General features: G+C 33.4%; 1 long non-coding RNA gene across 1 annotated transcript; it reads right to left on the reverse strand.

Annotated features, from left to right (window-relative positions):
- Window positions 1–8,470: 8,470 nt before the first annotated feature.
- Window positions 8,471–10,012, reverse strand: LOC143558778 (uncharacterized). The gene is made up of 3 exons (XR_013139805.1): window positions 9,596–10,012; window positions 9,292–9,513; window positions 8,471–8,711 (listed from the first exon to the last, which is right to left on the reverse strand). It is a non-coding gene; the product is annotated as an uncharacterized LOC143558778 (long non-coding RNA).
- Between the last annotated feature and the right edge of the window lie 10,228 nt (window positions 10,013–20,240).

Consider the following 20,240-nt stretch of genomic DNA (forward strand, 5'->3'; position numbering starts at 1 on the left):
AACTGATATTACATAAATATCTTTTCATTATAATAATAATAAATACAAAACGATAAACACAAAGACTCGAGACGACAAAACTGTGCACTAACATTGGACCGTTAACAATTGTACATTGGTTGGGTAATGAAAGGTAGTACTACTGGGTTTGACGAACCCCCTCGGAGATTTCGGGAGAGGGAGTCGCCGGGTGTCTTCATTTACTAGAAACACAATATGCACTAGTCGTATTAGACTCCATGGGTAGCAACAAACTAACAAGTAAGCCTCGGTCACAATGGAACTTATAATAATGTAAAATGATTACTAGCCTAATTAACTAGTGGTATTACTGATGCATACATTATCCATTACAATGTTTACTTACTTATTGGTTTGTTTGACAAACTTGTTTTAAACTCAAACATGTGAACTCACCAACCATTGTGTTGACCTATTTAGCATGTCATTCTCAAGTCTTTAAAGTGCATGTGTGAAGTTGAAATGAGTCAAGGATGCATGGATCCCATTAAGCATCGAAGTACGATGGGAGTGTTTAATGAAATGTTATGTCTAGGCGTCTTGACACGCACTCTGGGTTTTTAAGTGTTTTAATTAATTATACGCTTCCGCAAATGTAAAACTTTATTGTTAATGTGCTTACCTCTTTTATGATGAGAATATTATGTAAATATTTTCCATAAAATTGATTGTTCGTTATGACACGTGGCTAGATCCTGGTATGTCACGGCCTCACCGTAAAACCCCGCTAGTCGAAAATTTAGGGTGTGACATAGATGACGAAGCCATTCGTTTTACATCACATAACGAATGGACTACATTCGTCATCATTCCCTAAACTATACATTAAGACCAACAAATGTACCATTTGTTGTCCTCATACATTAAACAACCTTAACGAATGGACTAAACTAAATACGTATGAGCTCATTACTTATACATCACATAACAAATGGCTCATATTACTTTAACGAATGTACCCTAGTACATTTACCAGAATGCCCTTAGACATTACAAGACAAAATACATTATAAAACAAAGACCAAAATGACAGAACGTGTACTAACAAATAATATTCTACCTTGGGTTGATCTTGGTCAGAAGATTAAGCGTTGTAGAGAACGTTTGGATTAAGTGTCTGTTTTGAGTGTGTAGGCTATGATGAGGAATTGATGGAAATGAATGAGATGTAGGGTTTTAAGGGTTTATATATCATAAGCCCATGGACCCTTAAGCCCATTGCTTCATTAAATCCATATTTCTTTTAACTAAACTCATATCCATTAAGCTTGTAATTAATTATTATTGTTTAAATAATAATCCCTAAATAACTATAATAATAATAATAATAATAATAATAATAATCATTTATTATTATTTATTAATTTAGTATGTTGCAGTGTAGGCACTCGTCTACTGTTTGTGTGTGTATTAATTGAAAACACGCGTGATGCAGCAACGTCAACAATTTTCAACATAGTACTCGTATTGCAGCGGATGATATTAGCATTAGAGCAACATTTAGTAATAAAAAGAGTGAAAGTATAGCAACTTAAATGAAATGGGTTAAAAGCCTATAACAATAGAAAGTTGGTATTGCAACCCACATACTCACCTAAATATGTTTCTTTATATATATATATATATATATATATATATATATATATATATATATATATATATAAACGAAAACATAAAATTCTTCGTGTCGTGATGTGGTCGCTCCCCCTTTTTTCGGAGTCACTAGATTTGCTAGATTTTTAAACGGAGGCTTCTCATGCATTTGACCCGAATTCACGGGTATGGGTTTTACCAAACCCAGATATTCCTTAAACAGGTTATAACATCTCATTAAATTAAAAATTATTCTCACCAAATTATTGATGTGAAAATCCTATAAAATAGGATATACTAAAAATTATTATTTGATTTTTTTAAATATATTAATTATAATTAAGAAATAATTTTATAGTAAAAAAAATAAGCGGTTCTTGGGTCTCACCAAACCCAGATAACTTTTAAACCGAGTTATAGCATCTTAGTTATTTCTGAAACCCTTTTATCATCAAACTCTAAGTATATTATAAACTTCCTTACAATAAAAAAAATTAAACTCAAAATAGTATATAAAAATTAAAAACGAGTAATTTAAAAACAGCTCACATAATACGGGGGACAAACACTAGTATATATATATATATATATATATATATATATATATATATATATATATGATTAAATTCAGACGAGAAGTGGTTTTAGTGTGAGAAATGAGAAAAATGCTTTTATCCAATCATATTTTTTCTTTTATTTCTTGTTTTCTTAAATCAAAATGGTAGGTTAGTAAAATATTTTAAATTTTAATTTAGGTAAGTAACATTATTTATGGAAAAGTTACGTAGAGAAAACAGTTTTCACAATAGGTTAACACTAGAAAAAAAAGGACCATATTGATTAGTCTAAACAATCCAAATTTCTATTCAACTAGAATAGGAATTAATATATTGCACCAACCTAGATGATCGTTTTTCTTTGTATTAAATTGTATAGACTATTTTTTTTTAATCAACAATATTCATGACATTAAAACAAAACAAAAAAAGCAACAGAATTGATTTTTTAAGCTTATCAAAATTTTATGAATGTTATTTAAATAACCTATACAAAGTTGATGAAACTCTACATAAAATAACCTATATAATGAACTTAGATTGTTTTCCATCCAGGAAATACCCTACACATATGTCACTAGACTTACAAAGTTGTATTCCCTACATATTATTTTAATAATACCATACACAAACAATAGACTACAACAAAACATATTTTTGTTAACACAAAATAGCCTACACATGTGTCACCAAATCTATACAGTTGTATAATAATATCCTACACAAGTGATATACTATAACAAAATATGTTTTTAAAACCTACACAAACTCTACACATGCATGTTAACAATACGAAAACATAATATATACTAGATATATTATGTTTTCGTATTGTTAATATCTAGATATCATAATGATTGTTAATATATACTAGATATCATGATGATTGTTAATATCTAAAATACACGCTATTTTATGAGAATAAAACTAAACAAAATATACAACCTTTGTTTAAAGATAGTCATATACATCATACAAAACATACGTACATTAAAATATAAAAAAAATGAACACACCAGCTATATATTATCATGAAAGTTATAAATGTTAGATAGAAATCTTCTAGATGAGCATTAAATTAGGTAAATATGACGATGAGCATTAATTATTTACGGGAAGTTGATGATAAACATTAAATTTAATTTAAATGTGTCAATAAACATATGACATTTCTACTTTTTTATTAAAAAAACTTATTTTAATGTCATAAAAATTACAAAAATGTCATTCTTGATGACATTAGGTTAGGTAAATATGACGATGCGCATTAATTATTTAGAGGAAGTTGATGATAAACATTAAATTTGATTTAAATATGTAAATAAAGATATGACATATCTACCATTTTTATTAGAAAGAAAACTTATTTTACACATTATCAATGGTTTAGATTGACATCTTGTATTTCTCGCACTAAGATTACTTTTCGCCTGAACCATCCCCCCCTCTCTCTCACACACACACACACACACATATATATATATATTCTAATAAAAGAAAATAATTGGGAACACGTGTCACTTGAAGATTAATTCCTAGCCTAAATTTTCCGCTCAAACTATTTTTTTATTTATAATGAAAATATTTATGTTAGTGTAATTAATACATATCAATTCATCATTTAATCATATAATTAATTACCTAAATTATAAGGATTAAAAATATGCGAGAATTTATGTCAACATAATCAAAATATTTATGCCTATAATGAGACTTTATCTACCTTTTTTTATACATATCAATTTACATACACTTTTAAATGTAAGAGATGAATGTGATAAATTTAGTGAACCACATTTATATGTCTAAGACGATAAAGACAATAAGAAATTATGAATAAATAACAAGTTTACTCTCACATATTTATTCAATCTGCATACGTTCTTTTTATGGTAAATTTAGTGAACGACATTCAATCTCCATGGATCCATGGATTTTTCATCAATCTTTTTCAAAACTTTAATACAAAAGCGTGTGTTATATTCATGCTAATTATATATATATGATGTTTTTTTATAGCCTTCATAATGAAACATCATATCATCGTTTGTTTTAATTCGTTATTCTACTAAAAAAATATTATTACAACTTATAAAATCACCAAGTCACTACAAGAAAACATGCTGTTTTCCGACAGCGTTTTTTGTAGGAAAATTGTCGGAAACAGCCTATAGCGACAAGTTTCAGACAAAAAGGTGTTGTCGAAAAAACCCCCGTAGGAAAAACCTCTCCAGACAACGTTCCAACAAAACATCCAACAAATCAGCCACAAAAATAAATCGTCGCTACTTTCAGACAAAATTCCCACACAAACTATTTTTTGTTTTTCTTTGCGTTAGCTACAATTGTCTCACAAAATTGTTTTCACTATTAATTTATATTTGTTAATAATAATAAAACTAATTATAATAACACTATTAACTCTTTCATTAATCAAAATACAACTAATTAAATTTTATATTTTTGACAACTTTCCTACAACAAAATTTCCTTCTAACGACACTTTTTGACAAAAACAAATTTTATTACATACAATATTCCGACAAACATTATAATAATTTTTTTTTAATGTACCAAAATACAGAATATGAAAAAAACCCATTGTCTACCAAAATAATACATACAAAGCCCATTAAACCTTTCGATTACAAACATGTGTTTGGTTACAAAATGACCACAATATTTAACGCATGCCTATCACAAAAAAAAAACATATAACACATGCGATTAGAGATGTTCAACGAAACCGGTTCCTGGAACCGAACCGGTGGACCCGAACCGGACCCGAACCGGTTCCTACCCGTTTTTTGTAGGAACCGGACCCTATCTGATTCAACCCGATGATCCGTGACCGGTTCTTGCATTTCTGAGTGGGGGCGGGTAGGAACCGGAACCGAACCGGAACCGGTTCTGGAACCGAACCATCCGGAACCGGTTCCTAACCGGTTCTAGCCGTTGGATCGAATATAGCCGTTGGAAATCGTTTTTTTGGCCGTTTTTTGACCGTTGGGGTCAAAAATAGCCGTTTTTTGGCTCCCCCAAGCACCCCACTACTAGTATAAATAGGTATTTGGTGTCATGGGTTCATCACAACACTCAAAACGCAAACCCGAACGCAAAAAAATACAAAAAAACGCTATTACAACGTTTTGAGTTCTCTAATCTCTTGTTTTCTCTTCTTCTATATTCATATTTGTTGTTATGGCTGCCTCACAATCATCGGTTGGTCAAGGTTCCAACGCCGAACTAAGTTTCGTTCGTATTGTACCTCATAATCGTAATCAAGAGATTTGGTGCAATTGGGATTTGGTTGAATTGAGTGACCATTCATTGAAGGCTCGGTGCAAGTTTTGTGGGATTTATTTAAACCCACTTTCGAATTCAAATTTGAAGAAACACATCGAAAAACCGTATTGCAAGGCGTTGAAAAAGAACGTCGATTCGCAACAAACGCAAATGGATAGTGAAGGCGGAATATTTACATACCAAATTGATCGAGTTCAAGATCGTATGGCGAAGTTTGTGATTCAAGAAGCTTTGCCGTTTAGCCACTTCGACAACCCTCGCTTAACCGCCATGATTCGAGATACGCTTCAACCACAATACACTCACGTAAGTCATCATACTCTTAAACGGTATTGTTTAAAATTGTGGAAGAAGGCCAAAGAGGTACTAATTGCATATTTTGAAAATATAAATACGGGAATAAACTTAACTAGTGATGTTTGGTCGGCTCCACATGGTCTACCCAAATCTTATCTTTGTGTCACCGCTCATTGGGTAGACCCGTCATCGTGGGAAATGATGAAACGCACCATTGCTTTCGAACTCTTTGAGTATCCACATACGGGAGATAATTTGTTTGAAATTTTAGATTATGTTATAAAAACTTATAAACTAGAAAATAAAATATTTTCAATGGCATTTGATAACGCGTCGAATAATACATCGGCGGTTGATAAATTAAAATTAAAATATACGCCGATTTGCAATGGTGTATTTTTTCATTCAAGGTGTGTTGCACATATCATTAATTTAATCGTGCAAGACGGACTTGCTTCGGATGAGGTTACATCGGTTATAAACGATTTTAGACTAATGATACATGAATTTTTTAAGAAAAGTAAAAAAAGACAAATGGAATATAGAAAATTTTGTAAAGATACGGGAAGAAAAGCTTTGGAAGCTAATTGGGATGTACCTCATCGATGGAATTCCACTTGCATAATGTTTCAAAGTGCTTTGAAACAAAGAGAAACTTTACAAATGTTTCATTCTAGTCTTGCCGAGAATGATTTGGCAATCCCCTTTTCAAATGAGAAATGGGAAATTATCAATGACTTATCGACTTTTCTTGAAGTTTTTAAAACATCAACTACGAAACTATCGGGAACGTATTATCCGACAAGTCCCTTGGTTCTTTCGGAGTTATTTTTAATCGTTAACAATCTTAAAGAATTTGAAAATAAAAGTCCAATGTTTTCAAACATCATATTACCAATGAAGTTTAAATTAAAAAAATACTTTCTTGAATTGCCACCGGTTTTTACTTGCGCCGCCGCTTTAAACCCAATGTTAAATGTTACGGGGGTTGAATGTGTGATAGACGAAATTTTTTCAGCCTTAGATATGCATGAAGTTGACCCAAACTTTTCAACAGAGGCAAAAAATAATTTTAACTTGAATTTTAAATTTATGTATGACTTTTATTTAAATAAATATGGGTCAAACATACACATGCCTATGCCGGGGGGGTCTTCATCAAGTTCAAGTGCTACTAGAGTACGAGATCCCATGATTAGCCTTATGAACACCGTTCGCAACGTAACGGCTAAAAAACAAAGGGGTAACACCCCTTCAAGCGAACTAGGAAGGTATAGTGCAAATGATTACTCTACCGGTTTATCCGAAGAGGAATATGGCACTTTTGATGTTTTGGCTTGATAGAAGGTAAAGGAAACCGAGTTTCCGATTCTTGCCACCATGGCCCGTGATTTACTAACCGTCCAAGCTTCTACGGTAGCTTCGGAATCCGCTTTTTCTCTTAGTGACAGGGTAATATCGGTGAGAAGAACAAGACTAAATTCGGAGTCGGTGGAGATGTGCATTTGCTTAAAGGATCAATTGGACTCAATCGATCGAATTCAACACGTAACCACTCTCAAAGATGAAACACCACTTGATGTTCGAGTGCACGACGAACAAGAAGGCATTTCTACAAGTAATTCCGAGGAAGAAGTCGCCGCTTAATAATTACGACGAACAAGAAGGCTTTTCTAGAAATAATATGTCACAACTTTATATTTATAAGTTTAATGTTTTGTTAGTTTGTTTTTGAAGATTTTAAAACATGTAACCTTTTTTTTTGAACTTCTTAAAGTAAATAAAATGAATTTTATGTTAATTGTTTTGTTTATTTTTCATGCTATACAAATACGAATCGTAGTTTAGAATCCAAATCGCAAACGAAAAACGAAAAAAAAAAACTAAATGCACTTGTATTGCAAATCCAATGAACAAGTTTACATTGTACAATGGTTACATATTTAACTGATGATGTTCCAACTGATGAAACTCTGCAACTGATGTGTCACTGATTCATATTTTGCATCAGTGACAACAAACTCTGCAACTGATGAATGTTCCCACTGATGAGTATTCCTCATCAGTGGCAACCTTCAGTAGTTGTCATCAGTGGCAGCTTTCCCACTGATTCAACTGATGACTGTTCCCACTGATGAGTATTCCTCATCAGTGGCAGCTTTCCCACTGATAAGTATTCCTCATCAGTGGCAGTCTTCAGTAGTTGTGATCAGTGGCAACCTTCAGTAGTTGTCATCAGTGGCAACCTTCAGTAGTTATCATCAGTGGCAACCTTCAGTAGTTGTCAACTTGTCATCAAGTGGCAACCTTCAGTAGTTGTCTTCAGTGGCAAACATCTTCAGTAGTTGTCTTTTCTTCATTAGTTAATTGTTTATTTTTATGTTAATTGTTTTTTTTATTTTTCATGTTATACAAATACGAATCGTAGTTTAGAATCCAAATTGCAAACGAAAAACGAAAAAAAAAAATTTACACTGTAACCGGTTGGAACCGGTTACGGTACAGGAACCGGGTTAGGAACCGGTAAGAACCGGTTAGATAGGCTAGGGGTCCGAGGGTGGGAGAACAGGTTCGGTTCCCTAACCGGTTCGAGCCTGGAACCGGTTTAAAAGGGGGTTTTGAATATAGGAACCGGTTAGGAACCGGTTCCGGTTCCTAGTCCCAAACCGTTTTGAACATGCCTACATGCGATGCGGTTCACAAAATAAATCTAGACAACACATGTTCTAGATAATACATGTTTTAATAGATAACATATTAAGATTACTTATCGGCCAACTTTTTCATGATTTCTTCAAATTGTTTTTGTAATTGTTGCTCCCTTTCCTCTCGTTCAACCCTCTCTCTTTCACGATCTTGTTCCATTTGTTCCAAACGGTTTTCCAAGTCTTGTCGGGCGTCACGTTCTTTTTCTAGTTCGGCTCGAACTTCTTGAACCTATAAAATTGTTGAAGCATATATTATCAATTACATAATACATACAAACAAACAAGTGTGCATATGCTCAAAAATGGTTTAGCCAAGACGATATGTGCTTAAAGTAGGTACAAGACAACATGAGTTGTGATCAAAACGAGTCCATATAAAATATAGCAAAAGCAAATACATGAAATTCTAACAAAAACTTGCTAGTGTCTAAAATCCTATTAAATCAACTAACAACCTAATATAATAACATATTAATTTACCAGGCCGACCCGATATCACCCATATCCAAAACATCAAATAGTTCGTAACCTACTTAACATACCCGATCAACACTCCAAATAACACATATATACATACAAACATATGCATACAAATATGTTAACATGATTTCCAAAACCAGTCCTAACTCAACAACAATACCTACACAAACCATGCAATGCAACACGAAAACAATGATTTCCAAAACTGGTCCTCCAAACCCGGTATCAACTAAGCCATATTTTAACAACTAAGCAAACCGATATGATCAAAATAGTATACTATAATTCCTAAACAATAATAAAAATAATAATTACAATAATAACAATACCTCTTGTGACTGTTGCCCACCACTGAATGATCTATGCCCGTAAGCTGCGGATGATGGTGTCCCGGTAACCACAAAATGTGGATCAGAAGATCCTATCCCGAACATCTGGTGACCACTACTGTTGGGATGCACACTCTCCCACACAGCAAGATCATCACGATCTTTAAGATTCTGATTCTGGTCCTTCCCATACAACCTCTCAAGTTCCTTAGTAAATGATGCCTACATATATCAAAACAAAGTGATTGTTACTGTACTAATATTTGATACATATATAAATGATAAGAAATTAAGGATAACTTACAAATGATTGTTTTGATCGATCCGTAACAAACTCCAACTTTTCGAAGTCATGGCATTAACTTCCCCATCTCGTAATCTTTTTTTGCTTTCCTTGGTGGCGTGAGTATCAATGAAGACTATATCAAAGCCAACTGGTCCACCATTTCGTTTATCCTACATAAAAATGATGTAATGTGATTAATAAGTATTTTAGATATACAAACAGTTACAAAACTTCATAAAATGATCAGCTTACCAACTGAATACGATGTTCATCAAAACCCATAGACCCGCCTGTATGACGGGATAAACCATTGGAGCGATTGTTTCTCCCCGCTGCAGACCTTTTTAACCATTGCGAGGTATTCCAGTACTGTTATTGGTAAAAAAATGTTAGGCCCGGTTCGATTCTGATCTTGTTTTAGCAGGTAAGAACCATTGCACACCCTAATTTTAATAACAAAAATGATTAAAAGAGTGGCAATTTGCAACTTGGTTTTGTGCCAATGTACATCAGTAGGCTTGTTTCAAATTAAAAAGTTTTAATGATATTGCTCAGTAGGCTTTTTTATGCCAATGTACATCAGTAGGCTTGTTTCAAATTTAAAAACAAGACTAAATTTAACAAATCTCAGTAATAATATAAGATTCACAAAACTATGATAGAAAATAATCATATGATACTTTTCAAATAAAAAGTGTAAAACAACAAAAAATTTAATTTCCTAACAATCAACAAACATGTTCATTTTCATCTAAAGAGTGGCAATTTGCAACTTGGTTTTGAGCTTATGTTAATATGCAAATGCTTTGAAAATATATACATGTGGTATTTAAAACAGGGTAAGCAAAAATATAGACATAGCATTTATATAGATAGTTATCTTATGCATAATAAAACACCATGACCTACTTCACATTAGCCGTGTTCACGGTTCGGTTTGAAACCGCAAAATTGACCAAACTAGTCCTCGGTTTGGTTTTCGTTCCAAACTTTTGTGTGTCGGTTTCAACGGTTTCGTTTACTGTTTGATCCAAAAACCTCGAAAACCCGGACCATGGACACTACTTCACACCATTACACTAAAAGTAAAAAACAAAACTAAATTTAACAAAGCTCAGTATCAAAATTTAGCGAGATTCCTTTACTAAACAGCTCATGAACAAAAAAAATAACTTAAAGCGGCCTGTTTAAAGTACTACACAAGCTTAGTTTCCATACAGCACACTAACCTAATCAAGTCTTCCAACGAGTCACAATAAATAAGAATCCTACTTTATCACCAAGCCACAAGAGATAAAAGTAAAAAGAAAAAACTGACACTTTACCTTCTAATTTGATGTAGGTTTTTGTTCTCAAATTGCAAAAAAAGAGCACACCTGACTAAAGATTACATCCCTTAAACATCATTTTATATGAGTATAGTTAACAAAATTAGGTACAATCTTAGTTATCAAAACCTATAAAATTGAATGATACTCATACCTGGTTACATCACAATATTAGCTGAGGTTGTCAATTGTTGAGGGAAATTGGTTGAGCAACATATGGAGCTTCAATTACGAGTGGAGAAGAAAAGGTTAGGAGCGGCGCTAGGGTTGCATTTTTAGAAATAGAATTTGAGCGGCAAAAATGAATTATTTTGGAGGGATGGCGCCAATTTTTGGAGGGTTTTAAGTTTGGGATTTTCTTTTGTACGTATGGTATATCGGTAACGAAATGGGCTTGAAGCTATAGAAGCTCTACAAAAAGCAGTTCTTATGAATTTATGGCACTGTGTTGTGTGGTAGGATAGAAAAATCCAAAATAAAAATACAAATGGTGGTGAGCGGCAGCGGGTGGTGGTGGTTGGATGCGAGAAATAATGGTGGTGGTGGCGATCAACGGAAGCCGGGATTGATGGTTGGTGGCGATGAATGGATAGGTGGTACGCGACATGTGGTTGTGGGTGGTGGTGGTAGGTGGTCGACGGTGGGTGGTTAGTGGTGGCGGTGGTGGGCGACGCTAGTAGGTGGTTGTGGCGGGGTTTGATGATGATGGTCAGAAAATACTTTATCAAATTCATAAAAATACATTCACTTTTAGACTCAAAACTTTTCCACTTTCAACTTGGTCACAATTCTTTTTTCCGATAGCATAACAAACCGATATTGACCAACCTACTGTTGCGTTCCGGTCGCAATGTGCCAGGATAACGCAACTACAATGAAAGGGTTTGGATACCTTCATATTTCAGACTAGGTAACCAACAAAGGCGTTAGATTTTCTTAATAAATGAAGTTCGAGCCACCGTAATGCGTGGGGTCTTCAATTTCTTATATTTAATTACTAAAGTATTTATTAGCACTATCAAACGTATAGAAGTAATATATATTTACAAAAACAATCATGATGTTACTTTATAAGCTAGTTTAGTTCAAAAAAGAAAATACAAAAAACTTAATATTTTATTTATAAAATAAACAAGTAACGTTTATGAAAATTTGAAGTTTTTGAGACAATTTGTCGGAAAAAAAATTATTAATTAAATAAGTTACATTCTTTAATAGAAAAAAGTAATGTAATTAAAAATAAAACTTATTGATTTGTGGGGAAAATTGTCATAATGTATTAATGTTCCGAATATTTTCAACAATTTGAATAAAACATATTTTTATTTCTTATATTAAACGCAACTTGCATTATTTAGTAAATATAATAAATGAATTAATAAATATAAAAATAGATTAGTGGGAAAATTGTCGGAAATACTTACATGTGCAGATGATTTTCCGACAATTTGTTAAAAAGTTATACTTTCCTTATTAAATAATTTACATTTTTAAATAAGTATAACAAATGATTTAAAAGAATAAAAATAGAGATGTTGTGCGAAAATTGTCAAAAATATATAATAAATAATGTTTAAAAATTAAATAAATAAGCTAATGTATTTAATAAATATGTTTGTGGGAAATTTGTCGGAAATGTTATATATTCCGACGATTTTCCGACAATTATAGAAGAAAAATAAATTTTAATTAATATGTTGTAATATAAATTATTTGATTTTTTATATTAATCGAATTGTAAAACCAATATTTACATTTGTGGAAAACTTGTAGGTAGATTGTTGAAAGTTACTTAAAGTTAGTCACAAAATAGCTACAAATAAAATTTTGTCAATACTTTGTTGGAAATTTGAAGGAAAATTTATGGTTTTTTTTTTGTTCTTGTTTTTGTCGAAAACTTGTGGTTAGCTTGTGGGAAAAAAATTTGACGGTAATTTATCAGAAACTTTTGTGGGAAATGTAGATGTTTTCTAGTAGTAAGTGCATCTTATTCGTGAATATAATGAAATTGTGTGAGAATTCACCATGTAATAAAAATATATAATTTGAGTTTATAAAACCATGTTACTTGATAAAATATAGGTTTACAAAAATTTATTTCGTTTAATATCTATAACTTAATTGTATTTTTATAAACCTTCAGTGCATTACGCGGTTTCTAAAGCTAGTATATATATTTATCAAAATCTTATGTTTGTTAATATCAATATTAAGGTCACAACTGCTAGTTTTGTTAGAAGTCGAAACATGCTAAACGAATTTAAATGCGGGTTCAATTATTAGTTGTCTGAACCACAAAATATACATAACTAGTTGGCTTACCAGCCGCGTTGCGGCGGGGTTTAGTTGTCCGGTGGTGTTGTAAATGCAAGTTTTGGTCAAATAAATTTACAATGAATCATCCAATTGCCATAAAGTTTTTGTCACACCTTGTTAGTCACCACAAAGTCACAAACAATGAAGCTGTACAAAGCACAACAAATGCAACAACCAAATAGCAGTTTGCAAAAATTTGGTTAGACCAAATAAACAATACAACAGGCTACAAACTACACACAACCAGTAGCAATGCATCAACACACATGAACATAATGCATATTCTTGATGGTCATAAAGTTGTCAAAGTTGACTACAACAATTGGAATATGTTATTGATGATGGTTGAAAACAACGGCTACATGCAAAGAATGTTCTTGATAATACCCGTATCCCAATTTTATCACAAAATACGGTCTTTTGAAGACATGTCTTGGTCCTTCCAAAAGTTAGTTTTTATGCCATTCAACACTCCTGTAATCATGTGTTGTGTATTAGTTTGTATTTTTTTCAACTTCTATTAGATGGTCCCAAAATGTTCGTCTCCGCTCTACACCATTTGTTTCTTTTCACCAGTACATGTAGTATACAACATTAAGTAAAAGTGTTTTAAATTGTAGGTGTCTTAAGAATATAACCAACTATCTTCATTGTGACCCGTTTGGTTAGACGGGCCACACGAATGCATGAACAAAAGTTCATTAGAAGATAACATTACTACACATACAATTACCATTATTGTTTGAATATCACACACGCAATTTAAGTTGCAAATTATGGTTATTTTGGTAATTTGGTCATTTGTTAGAAGTAACAAAAAGACAGTGGATTACTTTGTTTTAGCAGAATATGTATATGGATATGCATATGTGTGGATAAATTACCATTTTCTGCTGCCTTTTGATTTTTGTTGCGTGTATGATAAAAATTTTCAAAGTAGAAAACCAACACTGCATTCCACAAAACTAAAGAGAGAAATGATATTAATATTTACCTGATGGTTGTCCTAACGTAAACAAACTTGAAATCCGCAACCTGTGGCAGCCAATATGAAGATATAAGAATAAGTTCCAACAACGCAACAAATTCATAAAACAAAACGTGCAACGTTGTCACACCCTCAAAATCCACTAACGGAGTTTTACCGTCAGAGGGTGTGAACTAACAGGATCGGAATCATTAGTTATAATCAAACACCATAAATAAAGTTTTCAAACCACGAAACATTTAAGTTTAAATAAGTGCGGAAGCGTAAATTCGTAAACCAAGTGTTGCGTCACGCATGACGACTTAAAACCCAATTAATAACAGTTTAAAAACAAGTTTGCAAAAACGATAGAGTTCAGTGAAATGCATGTTCCTATACCGCGCGCCCGCCTCGGCTACCTGAGAATAACATACTAAAAGTGTCAACACAGGGTTGGTGAGTTCACAAGTTTACATAAATAAAGCGTTTGTGTTTAAGTGTTCGCGTTTGCGTTACCAGATAATGTTATGTCAATTATATATCGATAGGTAGCTAGCCTATAAAACAAGTATTACTAAGTGTTCGAAACCGAAGCTGACTGTTTATCAATTGCCTTGCCACCATGTCTACCACGACCATGGAAAATGTGTTAGCCAAGATTACACCCACTCGACCTGCCGTCGAGTTTAGAGTTGGGTGGGGTTTGTCAAACCCAGTAGTACTACTCAACAGTGACTCGCTATTATACAAATACTAAACGGTTCGATGTTATGAAGGACTTTAGTTGGTTCGTTTGCCACTTAGCCTTACAAGTGATATATAACTAATAACAAAATCTAAAGCGTTTTGGAGTATGTTATCTCCCCCAAATAAAAAGCGTTTAAAAGAGTAAAAGGGGAACGTGAAACTCACTGTTTGCGAAGAATTTAAAAACAAGTCAACCGAGAGATGCGCGTCACAGAAAATCCTCACTAGCGCTCTAAAACAAGAATGAGATTTTCTAAGTGTTGGAACTATTATTGAGTCTCTAGACTCGGCACATAATACCTATGCATGAGATACGTTTCGTGTTTCGTTTGTGAATTATGTGTGACTCGACAAACACATTGGTGACATGTTACATGTGTAAACACTACTTAAGTATCAAGTACTAACATTGTACATTACTAGCAATCATTCCCCACAAGGGCAATTTAGTCAAAAACATAGCAATTATCTAACAACAAGCACGTTTCATGTATTTTCACATAGTTCAGCAGCTAGATTTATCAAGACAGATTTCTACTTGAAAGATTACTCTATTCAACAGATCATAACATATCAATTAATTCACCAAAAATCGTCACAAAAGCACACATGAGTTAGGTTTCCAGAAATATTTTTATTGTATTTTTATTCCAAAGACCAAAACATTACAGTAAACTCACAGCAGTCAAATCATGCGCAACAGAATGATATTTGTTATTCCCGTTAAATGGTAAATTCAATTAATGCAAGACCAATTGGGTTAGATTCTTAACTCAAAATTTTAACTTCTAGAAGTGAAACTAACCCATTTGGTCTTGTAGTTCATGAGATATGACAATTACAAAACAGCCTAACAGCAGACATCACAATTCAGACTTGCACTTCAGTTTTGTAAAATAATAAAAGTTAACTTTTACACGTCCAAAAATTACAACTTGGACTTTATAGAAACTAGACTCAACCTAGTACACTGTAGTGTTAATAATTTCGACCAATTACCACATTAACATTCAGTTACAGTCGTCTAAACATAACTTAACAATCTGTCCAGTACCAGTTTACATCAAAACTCAACATAACAACAATCTATGAACCATAATCCATGCATATAACACTCTAGACACAATATTTACCAACCATGCATATCAATCTCCCATTACACACATAGTTAGGGTTTTTCTTGAAAGTTTAAAATCAAAGAACAATGATTAACAAACAACAATAACACAACTAGTTATCAATTCACTAGCAAATCATCATCAAGCATATAATCAAACCCTAACTCATCTTAATCATCAATTTTGTGAATTAGGGTTTTGGATTAACCCATTCAATATCAAAATTAAACATATAGAACGCATAGAGGAGTTGTTAATAACTTCCTAGCACCTTAATTCTTCAACAAAACTTGAAAGAAGGTTGTATGTATGTGTGTGTGATGTGACGGCAGCCAAGAAGAGAGGGAGGGGGGGCGATCGGGTTTGGGAGGGGAGGAAGGAGGTTAGGGTTTTGTTATTAATTAATAATAATATGTTACACAATAGCCCCTCTACTTTTAGTTATTACTTTTCTAGTGTAAACAATTAGTTCTTGCTTCTTGTGTTTAGCATTACACATAACATATTAAGTAACATATAGATTATAACACATACTTATCAAGTATTTGTTGTTTTGATATTTGTCGTTTGTTCCCCAATGGTTTGAGTCAACTCGTTTGCGTTTCGGTGCAATCCCGAAAGACTACATGTGTAATGATTGTCAAGCGTCATTTAAAACCCTAGTTTAAATGTAATGAGATGTGCGTTATAGATCAAGTGATCTTAAGTTTGAATTGACGGAGTTTGGATTAACGGAGTTAACCTGAAATTGACGAGTGTCACAAACGTAAACCTCCACAACAACTAATATTTCCAGCACCTCTGTACCGCCCTTCTTATGGAGCAGTCCCACTTTTGGCAATTTCATCAGTCATTATCTTACTAACTTCCTCATGATTGTCGTACACAAAGAAGCAACGAATATGATCACGTTTGATAGTTGCTACAATCGTCAGCAATGCCACATTCGCCTTCAAGCTAAAAAAAAAGCAAAAACATAATGAAATTTAAAACTATAAACTAAACAACAAAATGAATCAATTACTTTAAATAAGATTATCAAAGATAACCTGTCATGGCTACCAAAGTCATGTTGCAGCCAAATATAATATCACGATCGGCTCCATGCATAGCTTGATATATTGTAATGTAACTAATGTCATTAAATGGTTAGATAGAAAAGAATACCTTTATTTTGGTAAATCTGTGAAAAGCAAAAAAAATAAAAATAAATAAACAATCTTGAAACACCGCCAAACGATGCGGCATTAATATGTAAGATGTTAACAGCATAAGTACCTTAGTAGCATGAATCTTCATTAATTGATCATCATTAAACCCCATCGATGTGCAGGGTAAGCGGTAAAAGTTGTGAGTTGCAAACACAAAGTTCCATTATAAACTGTATAACTTGTGAAGAAAGTTGAATCCTACCCAAAATCCTTTAATTAACAATTGCTCAGCAGCTGTGGGGGCTAGAAGCCTTCCATCTACATATTCATTATTCACCCATGAACTATCAAAACCCAAATTACAACTAATCGAAAATAAGAGACATGCATTTATTAATAATTTTAGCCTATCAGAAGGATTAGGGCTTACTATATTGAGGCAAAAGAAAATACCCTTTTTATGAACAATCCATCCTGTAAGAAACATCACAATAAAAAAACTGATCTTAGTTAGTGTAATTTCCAGGTCAATCGTTATATATCGTAAACATCATAAACTGAATCTCGCAATTAGGCTAAAACTAATCTAATACAACTAAACCTTATCAAATATCTTCAATTGAATAAAAAACAGAGAAAGAGCAATACATACATTAGATATTTAGATATGGCAAACCTCGTCATCATCTACAAAACATCCCCTTCTAGTTACACAATCGCAAATGGTCGGTCATCGCCAGAAGTCAACCACGAAGCTAGTGACCATCTCTCAAACAAAATACAGAGAGAGATGAAAGGGACGGTGAAGAGAGAGAAGCATGGGGCAGAAACAATTGACAAAGAAAATAAACCTGTAAAGCGACATGAACAAAAGTACTCGAGGTGAGATGTGCTTTTACATAATTATCCCTACCATCATCTTCCTTTCCAAATTTCTACCATTGTTCAGACACTCGTTCGCCGACTGGAAAAACACTCTCGTACTTAAGCTGTTGTTCGATTTTTTCTATAACTAGAGATAACCGACGGTAGGCACTGATTGATTATTGACACATCAAACACTAACGCGTACATGCAAACACGGCACTCTGGCGGCTGGACGTGGTTGGTGAATTTAACCGAGACTGACAATGACGTGCTGCACAAGAAGAAGATTCTGTTCGAGTGCAATGAAGACTATGATCTGGCTATGCAATTCCAACGCGTTGTGCGTATTTGTTATGAGAACGGGATTCATAGCTGCAAAGATTGGCAGTCCAAGCGCTTCAAGTAAAGTAAAGACAAAGAGCTCAAGACGAGGGGGTGTCTGTTAGTGCACGGTTTTGCGTCTAGAGTGTTTGTATTTATCGTTAATGTATTTGTCATTTATTTATGTAATAAATAATTAAGTTATTAAGTTAGTTCGCTAAAGTATAGTCTAGTTCGCTAAGGATGTTTAGCGAACTAGATCTAAGTAATTATCCCTCCTGATTCGTTAAGGATGTTTAACGAATCAGGGGGTGATTCGTTAAGTTTATTTCATTTATTGTATGTAACGAAGTGGATTCTAGTTCGTTAGGGAATGTTAACGAACTAGATCCATCTTCTATATATAGTGAACACTGTTCACTGTTAATTTAAGTTTCGAGTTTTCAATTAACGAATTGTTGTCCAATTCTCTCTCGATCTTCATACTAATATTATTAACACACATACATACATACAACTAATATAGATATACATCATATAACATATGAATCAAACGTAATTACGAACTAGATCCGTATTTAGGTTAATCGGATATCAGATCTGAGATCTGAGTGTTGTCTAAGGATTAACCGAGTTCAAACAAATGATCGGGTAAAGGGTTGAGTAAAAGATGGAGGAATGATTTGAGACATAGACGGGTCAAGTTGGGTTCGCATGGGTTCACGACATGGGGTGATGATATGTTCATAATCACTGCGATTGGAGCATTGTTGTTATGGTAAGGTATCTAGATGGTGAAACTTGTAGGTACTACATAAAGGGTACGACCCGATGTAAGGATTTTTGTTGGGTTCAGTTTAAGGGATAGGAGTTAAGGTTTGAGTTCGTTAATGTAACATTTCGGATCTTTCGTATTTGAATTTGTATTCGTTTACCCGATTCGGGAACGTAATTCGAGTATTTTGAATTAAATAAAAACTTGTATTTGTTGGTATTTAACTTGGTTTAAATTATTCTACATTTTCATAACATTCAATTATGTCAAATAACCCTTAGAAACCCTTAAAATCACTTCAAAATGGCTTAAATGCATTTTTGAAACATCAAGGACCAAAATTGACCAAAGCTGAAAGTCACACCCCCCCCCCACGCCGCGACGAGCGGGGAGGATGGTCTCACCTGGCCGCGTAGCGCGACCAGGTACCAGCAGGTCAGATTTTTTGTTTAACTTTGGGTTTAATGCAGAATCGCTTATTTTCGACCCAAATCTCGTGTTTTAAGCTTCAAGAAAACCCCTTTAGTCATGGTATATGCCCATATTCATTTTCCCCTTCTAAAAGAATCAATGTCTGTGTTTTATGAACCGATTTTGTCATAATTACATTATTCGGTTTCCTTAATTGATTAAGTGCTTAACTAAACCCTCTAACCTCTGTATTATTCATCATAATACTTCTCCTAAAACCTAAAGCACATGTCTCAGCCGTCATCAAGCTCTCTCCCACGAATTCCCTCCTTCAACCATCCTAATCTTCATTAATTTAACAAGCTTGTTCAAGATTTGTTGACTTTGAAGTTCAAGACATATTTGACCTCAATTTCCTCACAGTTCCTCTTCTCGTTTGGTTAAGTTGTCTTTTGTAATTTTATAGATTTTCATTCAATAAACAAAAGCCCTCAATTAGTTTCACTTATTGAGGGAGTTTCGGTGGTCAATTTGATCCCGACCCGTTAAGGGTGTTTTAGTCAAGTTTAATTGACTTGTCAATATATCTATCTTCTAGGTCTGAACTAGCTTTCGGTCAATAAGACTTTTTTGTTCAAAATCAAATTTTGAGTGTACTGACC

This window comes from Bidens hawaiensis, unplaced genomic scaffold, assembly GCF_021521415.1.
Source record: "Bidens hawaiensis isolate Kalapana, Puna unplaced genomic scaffold, B.hawaiensis_p1.1 tig00019656_1, whole genome shotgun sequence".
Classification (NCBI taxonomy): domain Eukaryota; kingdom Viridiplantae; phylum Streptophyta; class Magnoliopsida; order Asterales; family Asteraceae; genus Bidens; species Bidens hawaiensis.